Source organism: Cornus florida, unplaced genomic scaffold, assembly GCF_030987335.1.
Source record: "Cornus florida cultivar Cherokee Brave unplaced genomic scaffold, ASM3098733v1 CherokeeBrave_3.0.0_Hap2_Chr05, whole genome shotgun sequence".
NCBI lineage: Eukaryota > Viridiplantae > Streptophyta > Magnoliopsida > Cornales > Cornaceae > Cornus > Cornus florida.
The window spans coordinates 48,102,463-48,116,690 of NW_026775575.1; the positions used below are offsets into that span (position 1 = coordinate 48,102,463).

At 40.6% G+C, this 14,228-nt stretch overlaps 1 pseudogene; it reads left to right on the forward strand.

The window, feature by feature from the left end:
* LOC132309245 (trans-resveratrol di-O-methyltransferase-like) overlaps window positions 1–14,228 on the forward strand; it is a 51,421-nt pseudogene that overhangs the window by 16,827 nt on the left and 20,366 nt on the right.

Consider the following 14,228-nt stretch of genomic DNA (forward strand, 5'->3'; position numbering starts at 1 on the left):
AAGGATCACTCTTCAAGGTTAATGGCCAACGGCTTAAGCCTTGCATTGATGGCACAATCCCAACCTGAAAAGTTGAGGAAGTCCTCTTGACGGACCCAATTTATGAGGATTAGTGCCAACTCTAACTTCGTCTAGCTATCGACATTAAATTTAGCAAAGCAAGGGAAGTAATTCTTCTAATTTCCAAGCTTTCCCCCCCTCTTTCCATTGCCTGAGCCTTGAAATTTTCTGGGAAATGGTTTCGAAAAGCCAAAAATTTGATTTTTCTGAAATGGTCTTCAGTTGTGTTCTGCAATTTTAGACCGGCCTCTTAGACCTTCTGAGTTCTAATTTTCATTCCCGGAAATTTCCATCACTTTCTAGCAATTTCATAGGATCTTTGGCATGCAACTCATGTGCACAACCTCTCATTTTCAATGCATTGTTGGATCATGGTTCCCCAAAATTTTTCATGCATTGGAGATGAAGTGCAAGGTTTAAAAAAAAAATTTCCTACATTCATCCATGCATTTGAAGAGACCAAATCCCATCCATGCATTGAAGAGATGTTCCAAGGCTTGAAAATTTTCTCAAAATCATCCATGCATTGGAAAGGTGTTACATTTTGAAAAAATTTCCAATTTGATCCATGCATTAGAAAGAAGTTAAAAAGTTTTCCAAATTTTTCTAAAAATCCATCCATGCATTGGATTGGAATAATGTGCCAAGTTTTAAATTTTCCATGCATGGCTTGAATTTAGGACTGACATGCAAATTTTTAAAAAATTCTCTATGCTTAAAATTTTCATTTTTGAGAATTCCATCCATTTTACATCATGTTGCAATGTTTTAAGCTTGAAATTTTCATTTTTGAGATTTCCATCCATTTTGCATCATGTTGCAAAGTATCAAGATTGGAAAATTTTCCATTGGCATAATGTTGCAATTTTTCAAAAATCCTTCCCAGTGATTTCATCCGGTTTGCATGCCCACTGTCCTAATTTAGAGCACTCTACTACCAAGCTTCAAGTGCTCGCTGATGTCCTTTAATTTCAGCCCTTCATAAGCAGCCACTGCCTCATTTTCGAGCCCTCTAGAGTTCCTTTGGAGTGCTCGCAGCTGCTATCCATTTTCAGCCCAAAATACCGAACTCTCTGTCTTCAACTCACGCACTCAAAATCCTATTTCGAGTGCTCGAAATCCCTTCCACCAAATCCCCGAGCCTACCGGTCCCAATTCGAGCACTCTACTTCTATGCTTAGAGTGCTCGACCACACCATTCACCACTCCACCCCCTTCTCCTAACCATCAAACCCACTCCATGCAACCATTCTCCACGACCTGCATGTATGCATGCAAACCCCATGCATGTAATCATGCCACCAAACAACCCCCATCAACCCATCTTTCAACTCTCGGCATCTCCCTCTCCTTCCGCAACCACTGCCAGTTTTTCGAGCACTCGAAGTCCAACTTCGAGTGCTCGAACCCCCTCTCAACCTCACCCAAGCTCTCTCATTCACCACCCGAGCACTCGACCTCTCTGCCAAATTCTAGAGCACTCGAAGCCAAGCTTCGAGTGCTCGCCCCTTGCTTAAGTTCTTACACAACAACCACCCGAGCCTACTGCCTCCACTTCGAGTGCTCGAAGTGAAGCTTCGAGCACTCGACCAAACACCCACTTCCTCTCTCTTTTAAAACACCCTCTCTCACTCAAAGCTCCCTCCCTCTCTTTCTTTTAAACCCACAAACCCATCTCACACCTCACAACCAACTCCCTTTCTCTCGGCTTATCACCTTCCCCAAACCAACCAACCAACCTCCCCACTCCATCTCCCTCTCCCTCTCAACCCAAGCATGCACCACACCCTCACACCATCACACCACCTTTCTCTCGGCAACCTCCAACCAACCCATCCATGAACCACATGCATGCAACCCACTTTCTCTCTTTACCCAAAACAACCAATCCAACTCTCATCCACCACCAACCAACCAACATTGCCACCGCCCCTGCATGTTTGCATTTCCCATTTCCCATTCTTTCCCAAGGTATGTGAGCTTCCTATTATTCTCATTTCCTTGTCTTTATTTCATCATAAGGAGGATGGGATTGCATGTCGGTGATTTTGTTGATGCTTGTGTTGCTTGTTGTTGATGATAGCTCTATCCTAGAGCTTGTTTTCTTGCCAAAATTTTTGGGTTTGCTCCTCCATCCCACTCACTCTCACCTTCTCCTTTTTGTGGTGCACGCCAGGTGTTCGTTGAAATTCCTCAACCAAGTCCACCTCTCTAAATGTCTCGTGCCGGTCCTTCTCGCCCTCCTAGACCCTCTGCGGGTGCCCGTGCTGTCAATCGTAAGCAACCACGTGATCCTTTGGTTGGCAAACAACTCAACTACGAGCTTTCTTTTCCGCTCACGGATGCCTTTGACATTCTACCCACTACTTCGTAGGCTGTAGCCGAATTGACTAACCGGCGTCTGCAGCACATTTGCGCGCCCCTTGCCAGGGTTGCCTACCCCCGTGTAGTGCGCCTCTTCTACCAAAATCTCCAATGCCCTGAAGAGCTACCCATTTCTCTCACTACATCCATTGATGGCACCACCTATGCTTTCACTATAACTGACATCATTCAGGTTTCTAGTTGCCCCATTGAGTGCCCCGCTGACCTTTTGGACCCTACTGGCCATACGTTGTATTAGCTGGTCGATGATATGACTGTTAAGCAGGTAGTGGCAGCCATTGGCAATGTTAACGATCCTAATAGGCCCCGGTCTTTTATCCGTAAAACCAATCTTCCGGAACGCCTCTGGTTCATTGACACTGTTTTCAAGCACAATGTCTGCCCTTTGGTGCATAGCACCTAGCGTAGGGGCCTCCTTTTGCAAGCCTTATATGCCATGGACCAAGGCCAATGGTTCTCCATCCCGGAGCTCATTTGGACAACATTTATGAAATTTTGGCATGACGCTCATAATGCACGGGTTTCGCGAGTTGAAAATCGGAAATTGCCTTTGCCGTTTTTCATCACTCGGCTCCTTCAGCACAAGGGTTTCATTGTTCCTCCCCATGAACCAAAAGGCGAAAAGACTAAAAATTTTACCAAGCGCCGGTGGATCAATTTTCTTAGCCATTCTAGCACCCCTCAGCCTGCTGCTCCCCTGTTCATCCAAGCTCCACCTCCTCCTCCTTCTGAGGATGCTTCCATGGCAACAGCCGCTGCAAGGTTAAAGCCTCCGGTCGACTCTCAGCCGAACCAGGCTTTCATCCAGGCTAGCATTGCCGGTATTCATGAGCGGATGGATCATTTTGAAAATTCTTTATCCGCGTACACTCGGACTATGTGTGCGACTTCTTCCCGTGTCGAAGAAGATCGTCGTCTTGCTGCTGAAGACCGCTGTGTCGCAGCTGAGGAACGTCATTTGGCTTAAGCCGACCGGCGTAAGACTCAGTCTCTCCTCCATTCCATCCTCGCCCGTCTTCCCTCTGGACCATAGCTGCTGCGAGTGTTGGACCTTATCTTTTTGTTTCATATGAACATATTTCTCTTGTATCTGTTGTTTTACTTTTGCACTGTAAGAATTTGCTATGTATAGGTTGCTCTAGTAGACATGATCCCTGTACAGCTCTTTTTGTAATCATGTAAACTCTTTTTGAAATGCAAATTCTCTCTTTTCTGTTAACTTTATGTACATTATTTTTCTGTATTTATGCTTGTGCTATTAATGCTTTTTGTAGTTGTCTCTTTTTGTTTTTCATGATGCTATCTAGGTTGCGCAGTCCAATTCAAGTTTGGGTGTTCTTCTCCCCATGCCTTTTCCTACCCCTGGGTATTTTTGTTCCTTTTTATTTTTCTGTCATTTTTTGTCTTTAACTTCAACCCATGTCCACATTGAGGACACTGTGTAGTTTAAGTTTGGGGGTGCAATATTGCATTTTTGGCATAATTTTGGTATCACTATTTTGTAAAGCAATGATAGTATAGCTTGAAACTTGTCGGAGACAAAGCATATGTTTAACACCTTGTGTATAGAAGCAATTGAGAATTTTTGAAAATAAAGAAATTTGAATTTGAAGTAATCATGCAAAATACAATGTAGTCTGTATAAATGCCTCAATTAGATTCTTGCTAGATTTACACTCTTATAAGCTTCACAATGCACAGATGCACATTGGAAACTTAACTGTGAGGCATGCAACTTGATTGACCTTGACCTTGGCCTAGTTAATCTGATTTGATAAACCAGATAGATGAATATCTTTGGCATGATATAAGTTGTCAAAAAAAAAAAAAAAAAAATGAAGATGAGAAAGAAAGAAAATAATGACCAGTTGAAGTTCGTAACCTTTCCAACTCGAGCTATTAAGCCCTATGGAGTGTCTCTACACTTAACACCCTAAAGCCGTCTAGTTTGGGAGTTGTTGGCCTAACGCTTGCTACATGGGTTGGTTAGAAAGCTTAAAGGACTTAAACATTGCACGGTCATTCAAAAAAATGTGTGTAATAAACATGGTTTGTTGGAATTCGTAGCCTTTCCAACTTGAGCTATTAAGCCCTAGGAGTGTCTTTACACTTAACACTCTAAAGCCGTCTGGTTTGGGAGTTGTTGGCCTAACGCTCGCTACATAGGTTGGTTAGAAAGCTTAAAGGATTTCAACACTGCACAACCATTTTATGTTTCACTTTTGAGTTATAATAAATTCTTAACAGGCAACAAAAGTTGTCTTGAAAATAAAATCATGCCTTAGGGACTTCATGTAAAGGGGAATTCATTGATTTGAAAACTTGTGCCTTGGAATTGGAAAAGAAAGTAAAAGCCGCATGTTGAGAATTCAATTCACTTTCACTGGAGTTTGAGTTATTTCCATTTAAGAGATGACAATTGAATTATTTATATGGACTATGATGTTGATGCATGCATGTTGAAATGGTTTTTGCCAATTTTTGTATCAATGCTTCATATATGCAAGGTAGTCTTCCCAATGATCCCGTCTCCAGCTCTTTATCTGTTTCAAGTTGTATTTGAGCTATGTTTATATTTATATTTGCCATTGTTTATATTTTTGTAATAGCATTCCCATGTTTTTTATTCCCTTGAGCTTTGCATTTTAGTTTTGCTAAGGGACTAGCAAAATGTAAGTTTTGGGGTGTGATAAGCGCCGAATACTGTATATTCAAGCGCCCTAAATTACATTAGTTAAGTCTATTAATTGATTATTTTATGTAGATTACCTTCATATGCACGTTTTTGCAAATTTTCAGGTTCATTGGCCAAAAAGAAGCAAGAAGGATGCTTTGTGGAGTTTTGAACATCAAAGGTCACAATGCTGAATTTTTGGCAGCAGTGGAACCTGGACTTTGCTCGCCATTTTGACCTTCAAAACTTGAGACCTGGACTTCCCTCATAACATGAAATATTTAGAGCTCTGAATCAGCTTTCCAAATCTTCAAGCAGTTTGTCATTCGGAGTTTGGAGCAGAGAGTTATGATCTTCTTATCAGAGGTGCTCAGAACTGCCTGGCAGCAATGAGTTTCTGCCTTGCTCTTCAATTTCGACCAACCATACTTGAGAATTGGATCTCCACTAAAACATAAATTTTTTAGAGCTCTAAATCATATTTCCAAATCTTCAAATGGTTTGTCATTTGGAGTTCGGAGCACAAAGTTATAGCTGTTTTACCAAAGTGGTCCGGGCGAAACAAAGCAAGCATGGAGCAATCTGCTCCAATTTCGAGTGCTCGAGGCCCTATTTTGAGCACTCGAGATTCAGGCAGAATGCAGCTCGGGACTCTTCCTCTTCAGCCCACTTTTGCATTGGTTTCCACATTTTCCACCCTCCTTCTTTATGGAGTGGTTGGGAATGTCTTTGGAGGAGAGAGAGAGAGCTTGGTTGTAAGACATAAGGCAACTAAGGGCCACATGCATCAAAATAGATATTCTAGCAAGATAGAGGAGAGGGAGAAAAAAAAGAGAGGAGTTCTTCAAGCAAAGGAAGGAGCACGAAAATGGAGTCTTGGATGGAGCTTCTTCTTTCTTCTAGCTTAGCAATGGGTAACTAACTCTTTCTCTAGGGAGGTGATGAAGTCCCTCCCTTGTAAGCATGTCCTAGGGTAGTCTATATTGGGGGATTGCAATGTATATTTATGGTCTTTTTCATAGCTAAGAGCACTTCATTTGGTGTAATGAATGTTTATATATGTATGGATGATCTCTTCAAGCTCATTATCTTATGTTAGGTGATGTCTTGTATTAATCTTTTTGCTTGAGTTTACATGGTGAGAATGGAAACAAGGTTATAAAATGATTTAATGGCATGTTGATAGGTGACTTTGATAGACCATTGCTTAGGAAATCCTTTGATGGTGTACGCTTAATCTCTAGCTCCATGTGCTTCATCATTTTGTCAAGAATTTGATAGTCTTTCATTTAAGTAAACGTGTATAAGCTATACCTTAGTTTGGTAGTCTAAACATGTTTACCCTTTTGATGGATTATACTTGTTTGAGACCTAATGTACCTCTTGATTACTTACATGGCAACTATGTGTTGCTATGTAGTTCTTGACCATCATATGTTGTTTTTCCCTTATCTAGGTCTAATCTAGCATGTGTATAGGGATGGAGGCTGATTCACTTCCTTAGTCTTCTTTACTCGTCTTTCATCCCTTAAATTCTTGCAAGTTTTTCATTAATGCATATTTCAATTAATAGTATAAGTGACAAACAATCAACAACTCTTTATTACACCTCATCATCCTAAGAATGATTCTAGACATTTAGGTTGCTTTAGACTAGCGTAGTCCCAGTGGTTCGACTTACCCGACCAATAGCCCTATTTTACAATGATTCGTGCTATTGCGAAGGTTGATGTATAATTGACCAACCGATCACCATCTCTATGGCACCGTACCGTATGGTACCAGCAGAACTTGATAAACTGAAGGGTCAATTGGATGATTTGAAAGCTAAGGGCTTTATTCATCCTAGTGCTTCACCATGGGGAGCACCAGTTCTTTTTGCGAAGAAGAAAGATGGGTCTTTGAGACTTTGCATCGATTATTGCAAGTTGAATCAAGCTACGATCAAGAACAGGTATCCTTTGCCTAGGATTGATGACTCGTTTGATCAGTTGAAGGGAGCGACGTGCTTTTCGAAGATTGATTTGAGGTCGGGCTACTATCAGTTAAGGGTTAAGGATGAGGATATATCCAAGACTGCTTTTCGTACACGGTATGGCCATTATGAGTTTCTGGTGATGCCATTTGGTTTGACCAATGCTCAAGTAGCTTTCATAGACTTGATGAACCGTTTATTCAGTGACTATCTTGATAAGTTTGTGGTGGTGTTCGTTGATGACATTCTCGTGTACTCAGCTTCAAGGGAAGAACATGAGTATCACTTGAGAGCAGTTTTACAGATCCTTAGGGATAACCAATTGTATGCCAAGTTCAAGAAATGCGAATTTTGGCTACCAGAGGTAAAGTTCCTTGGACACGTCGTGTTAGGGGGAGGTGTTGTAGTGGATCTGTCAAAGATTGAGTCTATAATGGATTGGGAGCAGCCGAAGACAGTGTTTGAGATTCGGAGCCTTCTTAGCCTAGCCGGCTATTACAGGAGATTTGTTCAGGATTTCTCTCGTCTAGTGGCACCAATGACTTGACTTACTCACAAGGGAGTCAAGTTCATATGGAATGAGGCTTGTGATTTTGCTTTTCAGGAGTTAAAGGTCAGGTTGACATCAGCTCTAGTTTTGATCATACCTAAACGTGGTTTAGGTTATGTGATCTATTGTGATGCTTCACAGGAAGGTTTGGGTTATGTTCTGATGCAGACTGAACGGGTGGTAGCTTATGGGTCTCGACAGTTGAAGACTCACGAGTTGAACTATCCGACACATAATTTGGAGTTGGCAGCAGTTATCTTTACCCTTAAGGGGTGGAGACACTATTTGTATGGGGAGAAGTTCGAAGTTTTCTCCAATCACAAGAGTCTTAAATATCTCTTCTCTCAGAAGGATTTGAATTTGAGATAGCACAGATGGGTTGAGTTCATGGAGGACTATGATTTTGTGTTGCAGTATCATCCGGGGAAAGCCAATGTGGTGGCCGATGCATTGAGTAGGAAGTCATGGGGTACTCTTGCTAGCATTTCCATTCACAGATGGAAGATGCTAGAAGAGCTTGCAGATCTTGGTTTGCAGTTGTATAAGGATGTTTTATCGACTATTTTATTTAGCCTTGTGGCTCAACCGGCTCTTGTTAGCAGAGTTATTGAGGCACAGCAGGAGGATGGGGAGATGAAGTCCATCTACGATCAGATTTCAGGTGGTGGGAATGTAGAGGGTTGGACCTTGCATTCAGACAGTGGTCTCAGGTACAGAGGGAGGATGTTTGTCCCTTTGTCTTGTCATGATGATGTTCTTCAGGATTTTCACCATTCTCGACTCGCAGTTCATCCAGGTGGTATGAAGATGTATCACAATTTGCGGAGACAGTTTTGGTGGAAGGGTATGAAACGGGATGTTTCTTAGTTCGTGGCTAAATGCCTTACTTGTCAGCAAGTGAAGGTAGAGCATCAGAGACCGGCATGTTTGTTGCAATCACTACCAGTGGTAGAGTGGAAGTGGGAGCACATCACTATGGATTTCGTGACGGGACTTCCGAGATCCAAGGCAGGGAATGATGCCATTTGGGTCATTGTTGATAGATTGACTAAGACGGCTCACTTTTTGCCTATAGCAGTGATGGACGATGCAGAGAGACTTAGTGGATTGTATGTGGGGCAAATTGTCAGGCTTCACAGGGTTCCAGTATCCATTGTTTCGGATAGGGATCCCAGGTTCACGTCTCACTTTTGGCAGAGTTTTTAGGAGGCTCTTGACACGGGGCTTCACTTTAGCACCGCATTCCATCCTTAGACTGATGGTCAGTCGGAGCGTACCATTCAGATATTGGAAGATATGCTACGGGCTTGCATTTTGGATTTTGGGGGTAGTTAAGAAGACTACTTACCCTTAGTTGAGTTTGCCTATAAGAACAGTTACCAAACCAGTATCGAAATGACACCTTTTAAGGCGTTGTATAACAGACCTTACAGATCTTCAGTTTGTTAGACCGAGGTAGGTGATACAGTCACCTTGGGTCCCGACATTGTCATTGAGACTACAGAAAAGATCAAGTTGATTCGACAGCGGTTGGCTACAGCTCAGAGCAGGCAGAAGAGTTATGCTGATAAGAGGAGAAGATCCTTGTCTTTTGAGGTAGGGGACCACGTCTTTCTTAAGATTTCTCCACTAAAGGGACTTCTGAGATTTCGACAGAAGGGCAAGTTGTCTCCTAGGTTCATAGGACCATTTCAGATTTTGGAGCGCGTTGGTGAAGTTACTTATCGTTTGGCATTGCCGCCAGACTTGGATAGAGTTCATGACGTCTTTCATGTATCTATGTTGAGGAAGTATGAGCCGGATCCATCGCATGTTTTACGGTGGACAGATGTTGTTGTTGATGAAGATGTGACCTACAAGGAGGGTCTAGTCCAGATTCTTGATTCACGGGAGTAGGTTTTGTTGACCAAGACCATTTCATTGGTTAAAGTTTTGTGGAGACATCATGGTGTTGAGGAGGCTACCTGGGAGCTCGAGCAGGAGGTTCGCTCTCGGTATCCCCACTTGTTCTCTCTTTCAGGTACGACTTGATTTCGAGGATGAAATCCTTTTAAGGAGGGTAGGTTGTAATGACCCTGTCTTTTTCCTCCTTTTCCATTTTCAGTGATTTTCTTTTTTTCATTTCTTTTTTTCTTATTTCGTCTTTTACTCGTTTATCGTTTTTCCTTGCTTAACCTCATTTCGGGTATTTGGATTTGATTCCGGTTTTGCATGCATTCATGATACTTGATTTCCATGACATTGGTATTTTCACTTTTGTTGAAAAGCACGCTAGTTGCTTTTTTTATAAAGGGCATGAATGCTTACTTTAGTGTAATTACTCATAACTTTTGGGATTTTAGTGTAATTATGCAAAATTATTATTTTTTGTTTGGGGGACCTTTTTGCAATTTATTTTAGAAGATATTTTGAAAAAGGACCATTTTGCAATTTTTGAAAAGTGTGACAAGTGTCACACTCTCATGGAGCCATTTGTTGGAATTTAGGTGAAGAGACTTGGCACCATGACCTCTAGACATTTGGTGGGTGGAGATTCATCCATGTGTTGGCCCTACATTGGTGCACATGTAAACATTGGATTGTTGACAAGTGTAAGCTTGGGATTAAGTCTTGGAAGAGGCATTGGATTGTTAACAAGTGTAAGCTTAGGATTAAGCCTTGGAAGAGGCATTGGATTAGTGATAAGTGTAAGGCCATGATGTAGTCTTGTAATGTGTGTGTGTGAGAGGTAGTGCAAGAGCACATAGTGAGTGGAGGATCTCTAGTCCTTCCACTCACCATTTTTACACTTTACTTCTTCATTTCATTATCTCATATGAACCCTAACAAGTCCACCATTGGAGGAAAGCTTAGTTCATAGCTTACCCCTTCAATTTGGCTCACTTCCATACACCTTAGACTAAAAACCTTGGGAGAGAAAAGTTTCCTCCCATTCTCCTCTTAAAGAACCCTAAACTTGTTTTCCATTTTGTGCTTAGTAGCTTGGATTATAGAGATACAATTCTCTATTGAGGTAGGGGTGATAGTATTTTTATTTTCTAAGTGTTTTGAAATCCTTTGGGGTTTAATATATATTGTATATATGCTTTTAGAATTGTAGTATTGCATACTATAGGAAATCCTTATGATTGACTTAGGATTTCATTGATCAAGCATGTATGTTGTGTATATATCTTGAGTAGGATTGTTGAAGTTGTATAAAATTCTTAATGATTTGAGTTACTATGCTATTATGATGGTAATCCTACATTCTAGTAGATTACTATTCATAATCATGATTGTTTTAGAAGCTATTTGCTAAAATGAAAACATTTAGTATATATGGCTTATTGTTGAGGCATGCTCAAATTGATAAGTTAATGATATTGTTTTGTGCATCATATCATGTTAAGAACTTGTCATCTATCATGCCATTCTAGACTTGGAATCCTAAGACATGGTTGTGTGGTTTCAAAGTTCTTGTGCTTGTAAGGTGGTTGATATGCTTTATTATTTATATATATAAGTTTTGAACTTGATATATATTTTGGATTCTCTTGGCACATGGTTACTAGTAACATGGCTAGAGTTTGGCTCTAGTACGGGAGGTATGAGTTCTCCCCAATTGAGATAGTACGCACTTAGGGTGGTCTTCCCTGCGGGTTAATGCCCGGAATAACCGTTGAGGTCTCGGCAGAATTCCGAGCTTAGGTATCCAAGGATTCCACTTTTTTTTGATTTCGCATTCATTTCCAAGTTGACAATCAATGCTATTTCCATTTTGATATTATGTTGCTAAGAAACCTTTAAGTTAGCTTAAGATGATCCCTTAGAACACCTTGAACATAGATGTTAAGTGTAATGCTCCCTTGTATTCGTCTATATTAATCTTGCAATGATATTGAAACTTTAGGGTATACGCATATGCTTCTCCTACGAGTAACTTGATTACTCACCCTAGTGGTTTGGGTTGTTTTTCAGGTAAAGAGACCATGTTCTTGGATGCTCATCATCCTTAGAAGATTTTGAGTTATTTGAAGCATTTTTGTATATTGACATGCACTTGTTTAGCATGCCTTCCTTTTGGATGTTAAATTTTGTATACCGTGGATGTATGGTATTGTAGAAGCTAAGATGGCTTCCTTAATGTGTAATGTATATCTAAGAACACTTGAAGATGTCTATTTTGTATGCATAACATGAGGCCAAGTGCCATGTACATTTATATCACATGTATGCTAGTTTAATCCCATAGTTGTCTTATGAAATGATGAGAATTCGAGGTTTGACAGGTTGTATTTTGTATATAACATGTTCTATGACCATGGGCTATTGGAACATGTGTATTTACTCATTTTACATATGTGTGCATGTTCACTTTGGCACACAACACCATTCTTGATGAAATGAACAGTTAGAGTAGCATTCATTTGCATATTTTTGTTAAATCAGACCTCAAGGGCATTTTTGGTATTTCACTTGAAAAATAAATGTTTGTCTTGACATGGTTGACTAGAAAACATGATTTTAAGGGGGGTTACTTCACAACTTTTTTCCAAAAAAGACTCAGAAAGTCCTCAAAATTGCATTTTAAGGTTGCATTTCAGGTGCAGCTACAGGAGTTCGAGCGCTCTAAAGGGGAGTTCGAGTTCTCGAAGTTCGGGCAGAAAGTTTTGGCCTTGGGCATGTACTGTTTGAGCATTCGAAGTCCTAGTTTGAGTGCTCAAAGTACTGTTCATAGGTGTGTGTTGTGTGTCTTGGTTCAACACTGCACCTCCAACTTCAAATTGTCCTATCTTCCTCGTTTTAACTCTAAATTGGTCCGTTCTTAAGTCTAAATTGACCTTATCAAAATAATCTTTCCAATGGTACTAATTATAGTTTCAGATTCCTTTGGTAGCTCAAGTTATTCAAGTTTTAGTGGAGGGGTGTCGGTTTTTGGCTCGAACCGGATGGGGTTTTTCTTCCTTCGACTTCAAGATTTGATATCTTTGCTGTCCGGACTCCGAATCAAGTGATTCTTGAGTCTAAATTCATTATTTTTTTGTTGTATTTCCAACAGTGTGCTCGGTAGTACTCACTTTTATGATGAAAATGACCATTTTACCCTTGGGTTCCTTTTTGTCCATTTTTGAAATCTTGTTTCTGTATTTGTTTTTTTTGGGTTCCGTGATCTCATTGAGGGTCTCTTTGGTGTCCTAGGAACATGTTGTGTCCGTAGGGATGTCATTTCATCTTTTGCTTCCACAATTCAAACCCATTATCGAGTCATCTTTCGATTCATCACTCACGCACAGGGTTGAAAAACCTTGGGCCATCACATACAGGACTCAAGACTTGAAGATTTCATTGCTTGGGTGATTTGTGGCTTCCTATAACAAAACTTGTATTCTTGATTCTATGTATGTAAAGTGTACATAAGTACACCCTTTTTAATGCCTTTGATATGTATGACATGTGGCTAAGGGCCACAAACCTTTAAGTTCAAGTCTATGTATGTAAACTTTAAGTTTTACCTTTGAAATGTAATTTTTCCAACTTTAGAGGTTTGACATGTCAAATCTTGTAAATGAGATGTAATAAGGCCATAGGCCACTGTAACATGTTTAAATATCCATATTACGCTTGCGTGCATGTTCACATCATCACCCACTTGCATATAATGCAAATTGAACATACCATAGGGGATTCCAAGTAGACCTTCAGCCTTTAGTGCATAACATGAAATTTTTGCACCTTCTCGAGTCATTTTGGTCGACCAAAATGGCATTTCAGGCGAACAAAGCCTTTTGGTTTTTGATTGAACTTCAAAACATGCATTTCCAGTAGCCATTTTCACTGTTCAGGGCCATTTCAGTCGACCAATGGCTTATTTCGGTCGACCGATGGTTCATTTCGGTCTACTGATACAACCAAGCCTTGAAAACATGATTTTAGTACAAAATTAAGTCATTTCAGTCATCCAATGGGTTATTTCAGTCGACCAAAATAACCTGATCCTGAGAGTAGCCTCAGTTTAGGTTTAACACTGCTGCTCCGACTTTGAATGGCCATAACTTCTTCGTTTCTAACCCAAATGGGGTGATTCTTGAGCCTAAATTCATGAGCTTAGAGTCAGATTTCCTATGACACTAGCAATGCATTCAAAATCCAATTGTGGTGAGAGTTATTTATGTTTTAGTGAGAGGGTATCAGTTTTTACTTCAACCGGGAAGGGGCATTTCGTGGGATTCTTGTCCAATGTTCTTGGAACCTCTTGGAATGTTGTGAAACAATTGGATTAGGTTGTGTGGACCTCATTTGACTTGTTTAGAGTCAATTCTCCCCCTTTTAATTGAAAATTGACCACTTTACCCTTGATTAAAGGGTTTTGCTTGTTCCTCTTCATCTTGCTGTTTCTCCTTCGTTCGGACTCCGAATCATACGATTCTTGAGTCCATCTTGATTAGTTTTTCATTTCCTTTCTAGTGGTGTGCTTGGTAACACCTGAATTCATACTTTAGAAATGACCACCTTGCCCCTAGGGGCTTAAATTGTCATTCTTCCGGTCCTTTGCTTCTGCACCTTGTTTCTTTGAGTTTCGTGACCTCATGGAGGGTCATCCT